The following is a 14183-nucleotide window of genomic DNA, read 5'->3' on the forward strand; positions in this document are numbered from 1 at the left end:
AATTCTGTCCTACTAAAGCTACTTAACAGTTCAAGTAGGTATTTTGGAAGATGCTTACCTCCCAGTTAGGGTGTATCTCCCTGCGGCTTAGGTGAGCGCCGAGGCTTTGGCTCCTCCCCAGCTGCTGCGAGCTTCCCACTGCGCCGGGCGCCTGGGAGCCTCCCGGAGTTAGGTGTTCGGCCCCGCCCTCAGGACTATTGCTAAAACTCAAATTCTACCCGGCTAATTCCGGTGATTAATTATTGACAGAAGGAAAACACTCCTACGCAAACTTGCGTCCAACCGCACTGCTCCCAGCGACTCCTTCCAGAAGGGAATGCCTGCTGCAACACTCCCCTCCCCCCCCCTTGCTCTATGGTCCCAACTTCTCAAACGCTGCCACTCTCAGTCCTGGGCGATCAGACTGGTCCTTGGAAGAATGCAGCTCAACGACTTCTACATTTTAAAATTTGGTTTTCTGCAGCTCGTTCGCACTTCTCCAGAGACAAGCCTCTCGGGAGGGGGCGCTTTCCCAGTGCAGGGGAAGCAGGGGCTCCGAGAGCAACAGAGGCGGCTGAGGCGTCGCTGTCACCTCCGGCTGCTGCAGTAAAACCCCGAGCCGAGGCGGCGACGGGGAGGAGGGGATAGGGAGGCGCCCTCCCCCGCGCTGGGGCTGGGATCCCCGACACTACTGAAGGGGCACGTCCTTTGGCTGTGGTAGAGGGGCGGGCCGATAAACAGGAGGTGAGAAGGTGGGAGCCCGGGGGCTTTAGCCTAAGCCGCGTTAAAGCGCCCAGGGAAAGCCCGCGCCCAGCATCCATCGGGCTGCAGACTTCGGCAAGGGGGCGAAGAAGCCCGGGTGTAAGCAGAGCGGGACTGCGTCTGAAAGTCGGCATCAGGCTGCTAAGTGAGCCCAGGGCTCGGGCCGGGGCAGCGGGCGGCCAAGCAAGCATCCCACCCCATTTGTTTGTCAAAAAACCGAAGAAAACAAAGCTTTTTAGCACTGGCAGCTAATTTTGGTGCCTCTGAACATGTGAAACGCCCCTCCCCGCCCCACTCGCATCCTGCCCCCTTGCCCGCGGTAGCTGGGAGGTTAATCTTTAAAAAGGTGGACTCCGCCGGGGAAACAGATGAAAGGATCGTGTCCGGAGAACTTGTGTGTGTGCCCACTCACAAGTGCAGATAATTAATCTGGGCCCGGACTGCGGCAGGAGGGCAAACTGGGGAAAGACTGCTGGGAGGCGGCCCGGTGGTGCAGAGACGCGCGGGGCCTGCTTCTGCGGCCCCCGGGCTGGCGTGCCCTGCGCTTACGCTCTGCGCTCGAATATCTTTCCCGGAGGGCTCGGAACCAGCGCGAGCACCTTCCCTGGAAGCCCACATCCATCACCCAGCGATCCCCTCTCCATCGAGAGCAGGGCTTGCCGAGAGTGGTGGAGGACCTTGAAGCCTCCCCGCTTTCTATCTCCGTGGCGGAGACGCTTTCTGCTCGAGGCCCAGGGAGTCCGGGAGCGAAAGCCTCTTCTGATGAATGAGGATTTGGGCGGTATCTGCCCATTAACCCCCACTGCCGAAGGAGGAGACACTGCACATGCTCGGCCAGGGCTGATTGTGCTAAAGCGCGAATTTTGGCTGCTGGCAGGTCTCTGCTCATCCTCAAGGTGCTTTCAGCGGGTTCCACACTGCCAGGGCTACGAAGAGGGAGGCTCAAACGTTATTGGGCGGTGGTGTCTCCATGCAGGAGGGAGGATGTCCCCAGAGGAAGCTAAAGGTAGATGGGGGCAGGGAAGGGAACCAATAGAAACAGAGCACCTGCTTAGAGTCCCTGTTAGCCATTTTACATAGTTATCATTTCCTTCTGCTCCCGTGTCTAAATAGCAGCAACCACTGCTAGTGTTATTTATTTCTTTATCACTTTATGTTGGTCACATTCCTTATCTCTTGGCTTCTCCCGACACACCTTGCAATGCTAGCAGGGTAGATATGACCACTCAGGGCATGTAGATCAGGAAATAGAAACCCTAAGAAACGACTTGGCCGGGGCTACCAAGTCCATCTGTAGTGACGCCAATTCTATTTACACTGGTAAATCTTATTTTTCATTATCTATTTTCCCTCCCTTGGTTGTGACACTCCACCCTCCACACTGTGATTGCACATTTGTGGAAATATAGAAATAGACCTTCTTGGCAAAGGTTTGTGAAATGGATGTGAGACCTTGCAACTACTCCAACTGGAGGTTGGGAGAAACTGATACAGCTGGCAGATGTATTCAGACCATTAAAAATAATCTTAAATAACATGCACGTATTATAACCACACACAAGAACACCTTTATGAATATCTTAGCACCTCCAAATGGAGAATAAATATTCCGTGTTTTCCATACAGCTATAGAATATTCTCGAAACTTAACTAGATCACAAACTATAGGTCCACACTTTTATTTTTATTTTTATATTGGAGACCTGGCTCACTCTGTCGCCCAGATTGGAGTGCAGAGGCACGGTCACAGCTCACTGCAATCTCAGCCTCCTGAGCTCAAGCGATCCTCCCACCTCAGCCTTCTGTGTAGGTGAGACTACAGGCACGTGCCACCACACCCAGCTATTTTCTAAATTCCTTGTAGAGACGGGGTCTCATTTTGTTGCCCAGGCTTAGGTCAACACATTTTAAAAGGCAGAAATCATACAGACCACATAATCCATCAAAATACAGTAAGGATAAGATTAACTACAAACATTTATCCTGATTGATATACTATGGAAATTTAAAGATGCTTTGAATCTGTATTAAAAAGCACAAATGGGAAAATTACAAACTCTTTAGGAACAGAAGAAAAACAAAAACCCTACATAATAAAATAGAGAGAATATAGAAAAGCCAAACATTCTATGAAATTATACACTAAATGTCTTTATTGCTAAACAATGTGCAAAGAGATTTAGAAAAAAATTATGAAATAATTATGTTAACTAATAAAGCTAACAGCAGAAAATAATAAAGTAGGAAAGTAAAAAAGCAAAAACAAAAATGAAAAAAGAGACTTGATCAATAAAAGAAAAAAATGTGTTCTCTGGAAAGATCAAGAAATAAATCTAGAAAAGATCAAGAATCAGAGAAGATACAGATAACATTAGGAAAGAAAGATGGCATATAACCACAGGTAAGGAAGATAATAAAAAATTTAGAAAGCACCTCAATTGATTTTTTTGCCCATGAGATGGAATCTTCTTTTGTTCTGATTACTGGAACTTGGGAGATAATGATTAGTTAGCACTACAGCTTGTGCAGAGGTGAATGAAATTTGAAGAACCAGGCAGAATTGTTAAGACTATAATAGTGTAAGAACATAAAGTAATGATAACTGTATCAACTGAACATTTTGAACCAGGTCTTTCATCATCAGTATCATAAAGTTTCTATTGCATAACTGAAAAACTCACTGCTGGAGTAGAAAACTTTCCAAAGTAATCATCACTAGTGTGTATTCCCTTAGGTAACCTGAGATGTTTGGAGACAGATATTATTTGGAAAGGAATGGGTCCACTTTGTAAAACTGTGTTTAGGCTTTTTTGGGATGTCTCTGGAGTCTACAACATCAGGAAGAAGAAAGGAGTTGATGGGAGAATCCACTTAAAATGACCCATAGTCAGCTACCCAATATTGTATGCATTAGCTGAGAGTGATCTTAGTTTTAGCAGATTAAAATTCAAGGATAAAATGTGAGTTTTTCTAAAGCTTCCAAACCCAACCATGGTGAAGAGAATATGGACTTTGAAGAAAAACAGCTCTGGATTCAAGTGCTAGCTCTTTCTACTAATCAGTTCTGTAGTCTGAGACCATTAGCTAGTATCTGTATACTTGGTTTTCCCAATGATAAAGTAGGAATAATATTGACTTCATAAGGTTCTTCTGAAAATTAAATGAAATGCCATTTACAAAGTACTGATCATATGGTTTCTGCTGAACCCCAAACCCCATTCTGCCTTTCCTAAATGCCATCTTTTAGTAACTTCTCTTCTGGCCATTCACATTTCTTCCATTTTCTCACTGGGATGCTATCCTTCTTCCCTTCCTTTCAGTGAACCATGCACCTACTCCATAACTTACCAGCAATCAGAGAAACCCAAGCATCATTACTGAGTACCCTTGGGATGCTTTGGAAAGATCCTCTTAAATCTAAAAATAACTTAACTCCTCTTTTACAAGGTGTAAATGGCAAAAATGAGGCCTGCTTCTTCTTTCTTTCCTTCCTTCCTGCCTGCTCCCTCTTTATTTTTACTTACCATATTTTTTTTTGAGTTCTTATGAAACTAAGCAAGAATGACATTCCCCAACTCACTAATTCTTGTTTAACATGTATGCATATGCTTAGACTGAAGTCCTTCACTGGGGAAAGACCCTAACCTTGAAACACTGTAAAATGTAATATTAGAATAAAGATCATGTTAATAATGATCCATAATGACAGTCAGTAGTTTATTCTAAAAATTGTAAAAACAGCATTCCATTAGGGAACTTAATGCTGATGTCCCCATTAATCACTAACAAAAATAAGAGATTTATCAGAAAGGCACAAGTTTTGCCCCTAACAAGCCTATCCCCTTCTACCACTAGAGAGCTGAGGAGTAGCAATAAGACCTGTTTAACAAAAGATTTTCTGCATCATTTATTCTAAAGCAGTCTTTTAAAAACAGTATTACTTTTTTTTTTTAAATACTTTAAGTTCTAGGGTACATGTGCGCAACGTGCAGATGTGTTACATATGCATACATGTGCCATGTTGGTGTGCTGCACCCATTAACTCGTCATTTACATTAGGTATACCTCCTAATGCTATCCCTCTCCCCATCCCCTCCCCACAATAGGAACCTGTGTGTGATGCTCCCCTTCCTGTGTCTGGTGATCTCATTGTTCAACTCCCACCTATGAGTGAGAACATGCGGTATTTGGTTTTCTGTTCTTGCGATAGTTTGCTGAGAATGATGGATTCCAGCTGCATCCATGTCCGAACAAAGGACATGAACTCATCCTTTTTTATGACTGCATAGTATTCCATGGTGTATATGTGCCACATTTTCTTTTCCTTTTTTTTTTTTTTTTTTGAGATGGAGTCTAGCTCTGTCGCCCGGGCTGGAGTTCAGTGGCCGGTTCTCAGCTCACTGCAAGCTCCGCCTCCCGGGTTTATGCCATTCTCCTGCCTCAGCCTCCGACTAGCTGGGACTACAGGCGCCCACCACGTCGCCCAGCTAGTTTTTTGTATTTTTTAGTAGAGACGGGGTTTCACCGTGTTAGCCAGGATGGTCTCGATCTCCTGACCTCGTGATCCGCCCGTCTCGGCCTCCCAAAGTGCTGGGATTACAGGCTTGAGCCACCGCACCCGGCCTGCCACATTTTCTTAATCCAGTCTATCACTGATGGACATTTGGGTTGATTCCAAGTCTTTGTTGCAATAGACATACATGTGCATGTGTCTTTATAGCAGCATGACTTATAATCCTTTGGGTATATCCCCAGTAATGGGATGGCTGGGTCAAATGGTATTTCTAGTTCTAGATCCTTGAGGAATCGCCACACTGTTTTCCACAATGGTTGAACTAGTTTACAGTCCCACTAACAGTGTAACAGTGTTCCTATTTCTCCACATCCTCTCCAGCACCTGTTGTTTCCTGAGTTTTTAATGATTGCCATTCTAACTGGTGTGAGATGATATCTCATTGTGTTTTTGATTTGTATTTCTCTGATGGCCGGTGATGATGAGCATTTTTTCATGTGTCTGTTGGCTGTATGAATGTCTTCTTTTGAGAAGTGTCTGTTCATATCCTTTGCCCACTTTAATGAGGTTGTTTGCTTTTTCTTGTAAATTTGATTGAGTTCTTTATAGGTTCTGGATATTAGCCCTTTGTCAAATGAGTAGATTGCAAAAATGTTCTTCCATTCTGTAGGTTGCCTGTTCACTCTGATGGTAGTTTCTTTTGCTGTGCAGAAGCTCTTTAGTTTAATTAGATCCCATTTGTCAATTTTGGCTTTTCTTGCCATTGCTTTTGGTGTTTTAAGCATGAAGTCCTTGCCCATGCTTATGTCCTTAATGGTATTGCCTAGGTTTTCTTCTAGGGTTTTTATGGTTTTAGGTCTAACATTTAAGTCTCTAATCCATCTTGAATTAATTTTCGTATAAGGAGTAATGAAACGATCCAGTTCCAGCTTTCTACTTATGGTTAGCCAATTTTCCCAGCACCATTTATTAAATAGGGAATCCTTTCCCCATTTCTTGTTTCTCTCAGGTTTGTCAAAGATCAGATGGCTGTAGATGTGTGGTATTATTTCTGAAGGGTTGGTTCTGTTCCATTGGTCTATATCTCTGTTTTGGTACCAGTACCATGCTGTTTTGGCTACTGTAGCCTTGTAGTATAGTTTGAAGTCAGGTAGCATGATGCCTTCAGCTTTGTTCTTTTGGCTTAGGATTGTCTTGGCAATGTGGGGTCTTCTTTGGCTCCATATGAACTTTAAAGCAGGTTTTTCCAATTCTGTGAAGGAAGTCATTGGTAGCTTAATGGGGATGGCATTGAATCTATAAATTACTTTGGGCAGTATGGCCATTTTCACAATATTGATTCTTCCTATGCCTCAGCATGGTATGTTCTTCCATTTGTTTGTGCCCTCTTTGATTTCACTGAGCAGTGGCTTGTAGTTCTCCTTGAAGAGGTCCTTTACATCCCTTGTAAGTTGGATTCCTAGGTATTTTATTCTCTTTGAAGCTATTGTGAATGGGAGTTCACTCATGATTTGGCTCTCTGTTTGTCTGTTACTGGTGTATAAGAATGCTTGTGACTTTTGCACATTGATTTTGTAGCCTGAGACTTTGCTGAAGTTGCTTATCAGCTTAAGGAGATTTTGGGCTGAGACAATGGGGTTTTCTAAATATACAATCATGTCATCTGCAAACAGGGACAATTTGACTTCTTCTTTTCCTAACTGAATACCCTTTATTTCTTTCTCTTGCCTGATTGTCCTAGCCAGAACCTCCAACACTATGTTGAATAGGAGTGGTGAGAGAGGGCATCCCTGTCTTGAACCAGTTTTCAAGGGGAATGCTTCCAGTTTTTGCCCATTCAGTATGATATTGGCTGTGGGTTTGTCATAAATAGCTCTTATTATTTTGAGATACGTTCCATCAATACCGAATTTATTGAGAGTTTTTAGCATGAAGCGCTGTTGAATTTTGTCAAAGGCCTTTTCTGCATCTATTGAGATAATCATGTGGTTTTTGTCTTTGGTTCTGTTTATATGCTGGATTACGTTTATTGATTTGTATATGTTGAACCAGCCTTGCATCCCAGGGATGAAGCCCACTTGATCGTGGTGGATAAGCTTTTTGATGTGCTGCTGGATCTGGTTTGCCAGTATTTTATTGAGGATTTTTGCATCGATGTTCATCAGGGATATTGGTCTAAAATTCTCTTTTTCTGTTGTGTCTCTGTCAGGCTTTGGTATCAGGATGATGTTGGCTTCGTAAAATGAGTTAGGGAGGATTTCCTCTTTTTCTATTGATTGTAATAGTTTCAGAAGGAATGGTACCAGCTCCTCCTTGTACATCTGGTAGAATTCAGCTGTGAATCCATCTGGTCCTGGACTTTTTTTGGTTGGTAGGCTATTAATTATTGCCTCAGTTTCAGAGTCTGCTATTGGTCTATTCAGGGACTCAACTTCTTCCTGGTTTAGTCTTGGGAGAGTGTAAGTGTCCAGGAATTTATCCATTTCTTCTAGATTTTGTAGTTGATTTGCATAAAGGTGTTTGTAGTATTCTCTGATGGTATTTCTGTGGGGTCGGTGGTAATATCCCCTTTATCATTTTTTATTGTGTCTATTTGATTCTTCTCTCTTTTCTTCTTTATTAGTCTTGCTAGCGGTCTATCAATTTTGTTGATCTTTTCAAAAAACCAGCTCCTGGATTCGTTGATTTTTTGGAGGGTTTTTTGTGTCTCTATCTCTTTCAGTTCTGCTCTGATCTTAGTTATTTCTTGCCTTCCACTCGCTTTTGAATGTGTTTGCTCTTGCTTCTCTAGTTCTTGCAATTGTGATGTTGGGGTGTCAATTTTAGATCTTTCCTGCTTTCTCTTGTGGGCATTTAGTGCTATAAATTTCCCTCGACACACTGCTTTAAATGTGTCCCAGAGATTCTGGTATGTTGTATCTGTGTTCTCATTGGTTTCAAAGAACATCTTTATTTCTGCCTTCATTTTGTTATGTACCCAGTAGTCATTCAGGAGCAGGTTGTTCAGTTTCCATGTAGCTGAGCAGTTTTGATTGAGTTTCTTAGTCCTGAGCTCTAGTTTAATTGCACTGTGGTCTGAGAGACAGTTTGTTATAATTTCTGTTCTTTTACATTTGCTGAGGAGTGCTTTACTTCCAACTATGTGGTCAATTTTGGAATAAGTGTGATGTGGTGCTGAGAAGAATGTATATTCTGTTGATTTGGGGTGGAGAGTTCTATAGATGTCTATTAGGTCTGCTTGGTGCAGAGTTGAGTTCAATTCCTGGATATCCTTGTTAACTTTCTCTTTCGTTGATCTGTCTAATGTTGACAGTGGGGTGTTAAAGTCTCCCATTATTATTGTATGGGAGTCTAAGTCTCTTTGTAAGTCTCTGAAGACTTGCTTTATGAATCTGGGTGCTCCTGTATTGGGTGCATATATATTTAGGATAGTTAGCTCTTGCTGTTGAATTGATCCCTTTACCATTATGTAATGGCCTTCTTTGTCTCTTTTGATCTTTGATGGTTTAAAGTCTGTTTTATCAGAGACTAGGATTGCAACCCCTGCTTTTTTTTTTTGTTTTCCATTTGCATGGTAGATCTTCCTCCATCCCTTTATTTTGAGCCTCTGTTTGTCTCTGCATGTGAGATGGGTCTCCTGAATACAGCAAACTGGTGGATCTTGACTCTTTATTCAATTTGCCAATCTGTATCTTTTAATTGGACCATTTAGTCCATTTACACTTAAGGTTAATATTGTTATGTGTGAATTTGATCCTGTCATTACGATGTTAGCTGGTTATTTTCCTTGTTAGTTGATGCAGCTTCTTCCTAGCATTGATGGTCTTTACAATTTAGCATGTTTTTGCAGTAGCTGGTACTGGTTGTTCCTTTCCATGTTTAGTGCTTTCTTCAGGATCTCGTGTAGGGCAGGCCTGGTGGTGACAAAGTCTCTCAGCATTTGCTTGTCTGTAAAGGATTTTATTTCTCCTTCACTTATGAAGCTTAGTTTGGCTGGATACGAAATTCTGGGTTGAAAATTCTTTGCTTTAAGAATGTTGAATATTGGCCCCTACTCTCTTCTGGCTTGTAGAGTTTCTGCCAAGAGATCTGCTGTTAGTCTGACGGTATTCCCTTTGTTGGTAACCCAACTTTTCTCTCTGGCTGCCCTTAACATTTTTTCCTTCATTTCAACTTTGGTGAATCTGACAGTTATGTGTCTTGGAGTTGCTCTTCTCAAGGAGTATCTTTGTGGCGTTCTCTGTATTTCCTGAATTTGAATGTTGACCTGCCTTACTAGGTTGGGGAAGTTCTCCTGGATGATATCCTGCAGAGTGTTTTCCAACTTGGTTCCATTTTCCCCGTCACTTTCAGGCACCCCAATCAGATGTAGATTTGGTGTTTTCACATAATCCCCTACTTCTTGGAGGCTTTGTTCATTTCTTTTTACTCTTTTTTCTCCACACTTCTCTTCTCACTTCATTTCATTCATTTGATCTTCAATAGCTGATACTCTTTCTTCCAGTTGATTGAATTGGTTACTTAAGCTTGTGCATTTGTCACGTAGTTCTTGTGTAGTGGTTTTCATCTCTATTAGTTCTTTTAAGGTCTTCTCTGCATTGATTATTCCAGTTATCCTTTCATCCATTCTTTTTTCAAGGTTTTTAGTTTCTTTGTGCTGGTTATATAGTTCCTCCTTTAGCTCTGAGAAGTTTGATCGACTGAATCCTTCTTCTCTCAACTTGTCAGTCATTCTCTGTCCAGCTTTGTTCTGTTGCTGGCGATGAGCTGTGTTCCTTGGGAGGGGGAGATGCGCTCTGATTTTTTGAATTTCCAGCTTTTCTGTACTGCTTTTTCCCCATCTTTGTGGTTTTATCTGCATTTGGTCTTTGATGATGGTGACATACTGATGGGGTTTTGGTGTGGGTGTCCTTTCTGTTTGTTAGTTTTCCTTCTAACAGTCAGGACCCTTAGCTGTAGGTCTGTTGGAGTTTGCTTGAGGTCCACTCCAGACGCTGTTGGCCTGGGTATCAGCAGCGGAGCCTGCAGAAGATAGAATATTGCTGAGCAGTGAGTGTTGCTGTCTGATTCTTGCTCTGGAAGCTTTGTCTCAGGGGTGTACCCCGCCGTGTGAGGTGTGAGGTGTCGGTCTGCAGCTAGTGGAGGATGTCTCCCAGTTAGGCTACTCAGGGGTCAGGGACCCACTTGAGTAGGCAGTCTGTCCATTCTCAGATCTCAACCTCTGTGCTGGGAGATCCACTGCTCTCTTCAAAGCTATCAGACAGGGGCATTTACCTCTGCCCAGGTTTCTGCTGCTTTTTGTTTAGCTATGCCCTGTCCCCAGAGGAGGAGTCTACAGAGGCAGGCCAGCCTCCTTGAGCTGTGGTGGGCTCCACCCAATTCAAGCTTCCCGGTGGCTTTGTTTACCCACTTAAGCCTCAGAAATGGTGGGTGCCCCTCCCCCAGCCTTGCTGCCACCTTGCAGTTAGATCTCAGACTGCTGTGCTAGCAATGAGGGAGGCTCTGTGGGCGTGAGACCCTCCTGGCCAGGTGTGGGATATAATCTCCTGGTGTGCCGTTTGCTAAGACCCTTGGTAAAGTGCAGTATTAGGTTGGGAATTACCCGATTTTCCAGGTGTAGTGTGTCTCAGTTTCCTTTGGCTAGGAAAAGGGATTCCCCTCCCCCTTGCACTTCCCAGGTGAGGCGATGCCTTGCCTTGCTTCAGCTCTTGCTGGTCTGGCTGCACCAGCTGACCAGCACTGATTGTCTGGCACTCCGCAGTGAGATGAACCTGGTACCTCTGTTGAAAATGCAGAAATCACCTGTCTTCTGTTTCACTCATGCTGGGAGCTGGAGGTTGTAGCTATTCCTATTTGGTCATCTTGGGCACAACCTAAAACATTATTTCTATATTACATTATTAATACATACAGCATCCATTTTGGTGTAGCTATATCTATTTGGGCAAGACAAAGAAGATAATGGAAAGTCAAGAGAAAAGAGTGAGGCTCCACTTAATCGTATTAGGTGATATTCCCACTTAGCAACTCTTATCCTTTTTTATTGATCTCATTTTCAGAGGGGAAAAAAGAAATAAAATGAGTAATCCATGAGGATATTTGAAAGTATAAACAGAAATTGAAGCAAATTTTTTTTACTTTTTTTTGGCTTGCTTTCATAAGGTGCAGATTAACCCTTGCTTATTTCTTTTAAACCTTGTTATATTAACACTATTTATTTATTTATTTTGATGCCATAAAGATACTAGTACTCCCCCAGAGTAGAACTCTTCATAATATTCAGTAGAATTTGAAGGGTATTTGAGGGAATTGTCATGTGTTAATGGAGTTTACATGCTCTAACAGCAAGAAGCTACGCACCTCTGGTACACTAGCTAACTTCCTAACCATTTTTAAATGGCCAGTGCACTGGTATTAAATACATTCATAACATTCTGCAACCATTACCACCGCCTCTCTCAATAATTATTTTCATCTTATAAAACTGAAATTCTGTACCCATTAAACAACAACCCCCCATTCCTCCCTCCATGCAGCCCCTGCCACCACCTATTCTACTTTCTATCTCTATGATTTTAACTATTCTAACTGTTTCATATAAGTGTAATCATATGGTATTTGTCTTTTTGTGGCTGGCTATTACACTAGAAAGTTGTTCTCAAAGTCTGTCCATGTTGTAGCACAGGGGTCCCCAATCACTGGCCCTGGACCAGTACCTGTCTGTAGCCTGTTAGGGACTGGGCTGCACAGCAGAAGGTGAATGGTGGGTGAGGATTATCACTGGAGCTCTGCCTCCTGTCAGATCATCAGCAGCATTCGATTATCATCTGAGTGCAAACTCTACTGTGAACTGCACATGCAAGGGATCTAGAATGTGTAGAATGTCTCCTTATGAGACTCTAACTAATGCCTGATGGTCCAAGGTGAAACAGTTTCATCCTGAAACCATTCCTTCCCTACCTACCTCCCTGTCTGAGGAAAATTTGTCTTCCATGAAACAGATTCCTTGTGCCAAAAATGTTAGGGACCATTGTTATAGCCTATGTCAGAATTTCTTTCCTTTTTAAGGCCAATATTCCATTATATGTATACGACATTTTGCTTGTCCATTCATCTATTGTTGCGCATTATGTTGCACTCTTATGTTCAGTGATGCATCAGTGAATGAATTGGTTGCCTGGAGCTAGAGGTTGTTCCAGGTACCTACATAATTGGATCATATAATGGTTAAACCTAACATCTTGAGTAAATTACTGGAATACATTTATCAATAAAGGAACCAATCTCACTTTCCTTCTGGCTGGTACAAGGAAAGCCCCATTAATAATCTGATAGTTATCCTTTTTTTTTCCCCTCAGAATAAGTGGGCAATTGTTTCTCTGTAAAATGGAAAATATTTTTCCCTTCATTGCTATATTGTTACAAAGATGCATATGATATCCCCCATTAATATCAATTCTTTTGCTTTAATTTTCCTGTATCAAAATAGAATTTTATTTTCTTCATTAATTAGTCCCGGTAGATTAAAGGAAACAAAACAGGCGGGGCGCAGTGGCTCACGCCTGTAATCCCAGCACTTTGGGAGGCCAAGATGGGCGGATCACCTGAGGTTGGGAGTTCAAGACCAGCCTGACCAACATGGAGAAATCCCGTCTCTACTAAAAATACAAAATTAGCTGGGTGTGTGGTGGTGCATGCCTGTAATCCCAGCTACTTGGGAGGCTGAGGCAGAAGAATTGCTTGAACCTGGGAGACGGAGGTTGTGGTGAGCTGAGATCATGCCATTGCACTCCAGGCAGGGCAACAAGACTGAAACTCCGTCTCAAAAAAAAAAAAAAAAAGAAAGAAAAAGAAAAAGAAAAAAGAAACAAAACAGGAAAGTGGTAGTGGCTTGAGTGTTTGAACTCTGCCAGGCTCAAAAGAAGATGAATAATATTGATATAGATAATAATAATGATGATAATGACATCAGTTATTAAACTTATATCACAAAATTTTCACAAATAATCTTACAGCAAGTTTGGAGGGTAGGAGCTTTTTATCTCATTTTGTAGACCAAGAATCAGAGAGGTTGGAACCCTTCTAAAGTGACACAACTTTACGAGTTTGATACCAAAGCCTGATTTTTTTTGTTGTTTTTGCTGTTTTTTTACCCTTTACTCTGTTAACTCACTTTCAATGATTTCTCCGTGACTGCTCATGCATCACTTCTCCTGATATTTTTCTCAGAGAAGATGGTTGTGCTGTGCTAGTTAAAAGAATAGATGTTGGAGCCAAACCTACCATATTTAAATCCTAGCTTTATCACTTAGCTGTATAAATGAGGACAACTTACTTAAACTCTCCTCAGCCTCAATTTCTTTATCTTCCGTGAAGGATAAAACCAGTGTTGAATTATTGTAGTTCATATACCGACGGCATTTAGAAGAGTAGCTGGCGTTGAGTAAATGCCCTGTAAGTGTTCACTACTATTGTTTTGAGAGTTTCAGATAATAACATCTGTAAAGCACTTAGGGCAGTATCTGACCCCTAAAAAATGCTTAATGCATCTATTTACTTTTAAATATGTTTTATTTATATAATAAATAGTTTTAAAGTAGTTTTTCAGGAATACAATCAGCATCTTCTTCCTTCCCTCTCCCCTTCACTCTGTCGCTCCCTTTTTCCCCTTCTCCCTTTCTTTTGTCTTTTCTACCTCCCCTTTTGTGACAAGTGGCTATGACATGTGTGTATGTGTGTGTGTGTGTGTGAGATGGACTCTTGTCTTATCTCCCAGGCTGGAGTCAGTGGCACAATCTTGGCTCACTGCAACCTCTGCTTCCTGGGTTCAAGTGATTCTTGTGCCTCAGCCTCCCAAGTAACTGGGATTACAGGTGTGCACCAATACACCCACCTAATTTTTGTATTTTTAGTAGAGACAGGATTTCAT

The 14183-nt window shown here is 42.2% G+C and overlaps 1 protein-coding gene and 1 pseudogene across 3 annotated transcripts in view; both read right to left on the reverse strand.

The window, feature by feature from the left end:
* Positions 1–1579, reverse strand: part of SPTSSB (serine palmitoyltransferase small subunit B) — a 34465-nt gene extending 32886 nt beyond the window's left edge. For 2 of the 3 annotated variants that reach the window (XM_030932112.1, XM_030932096.1), the window contains exon 1: positions 59–1447. The gene's annotated coding sequence lies outside the window, so the exon portion shown is untranslated. Of the gene's footprint in view, positions 1–58 lie in introns of all 3 variants that reach the window. The other variant, XM_030932101.1, reaches the window with a different exon arrangement.
* Positions 668–1363, reverse strand: LOC115898219 (annotated as a pseudogene).
* Positions 1580–14183: the final 12604 nt, after the last annotated feature.

Source organism: Rhinopithecus roxellana, chromosome 1 (genome assembly GCF_007565055.1).
Source record: "Rhinopithecus roxellana isolate Shanxi Qingling chromosome 1, ASM756505v1, whole genome shotgun sequence".
In the NCBI taxonomy this organism is placed as follows: Eukaryota; Metazoa; Chordata; class Mammalia; order Primates; family Cercopithecidae; genus Rhinopithecus; species Rhinopithecus roxellana.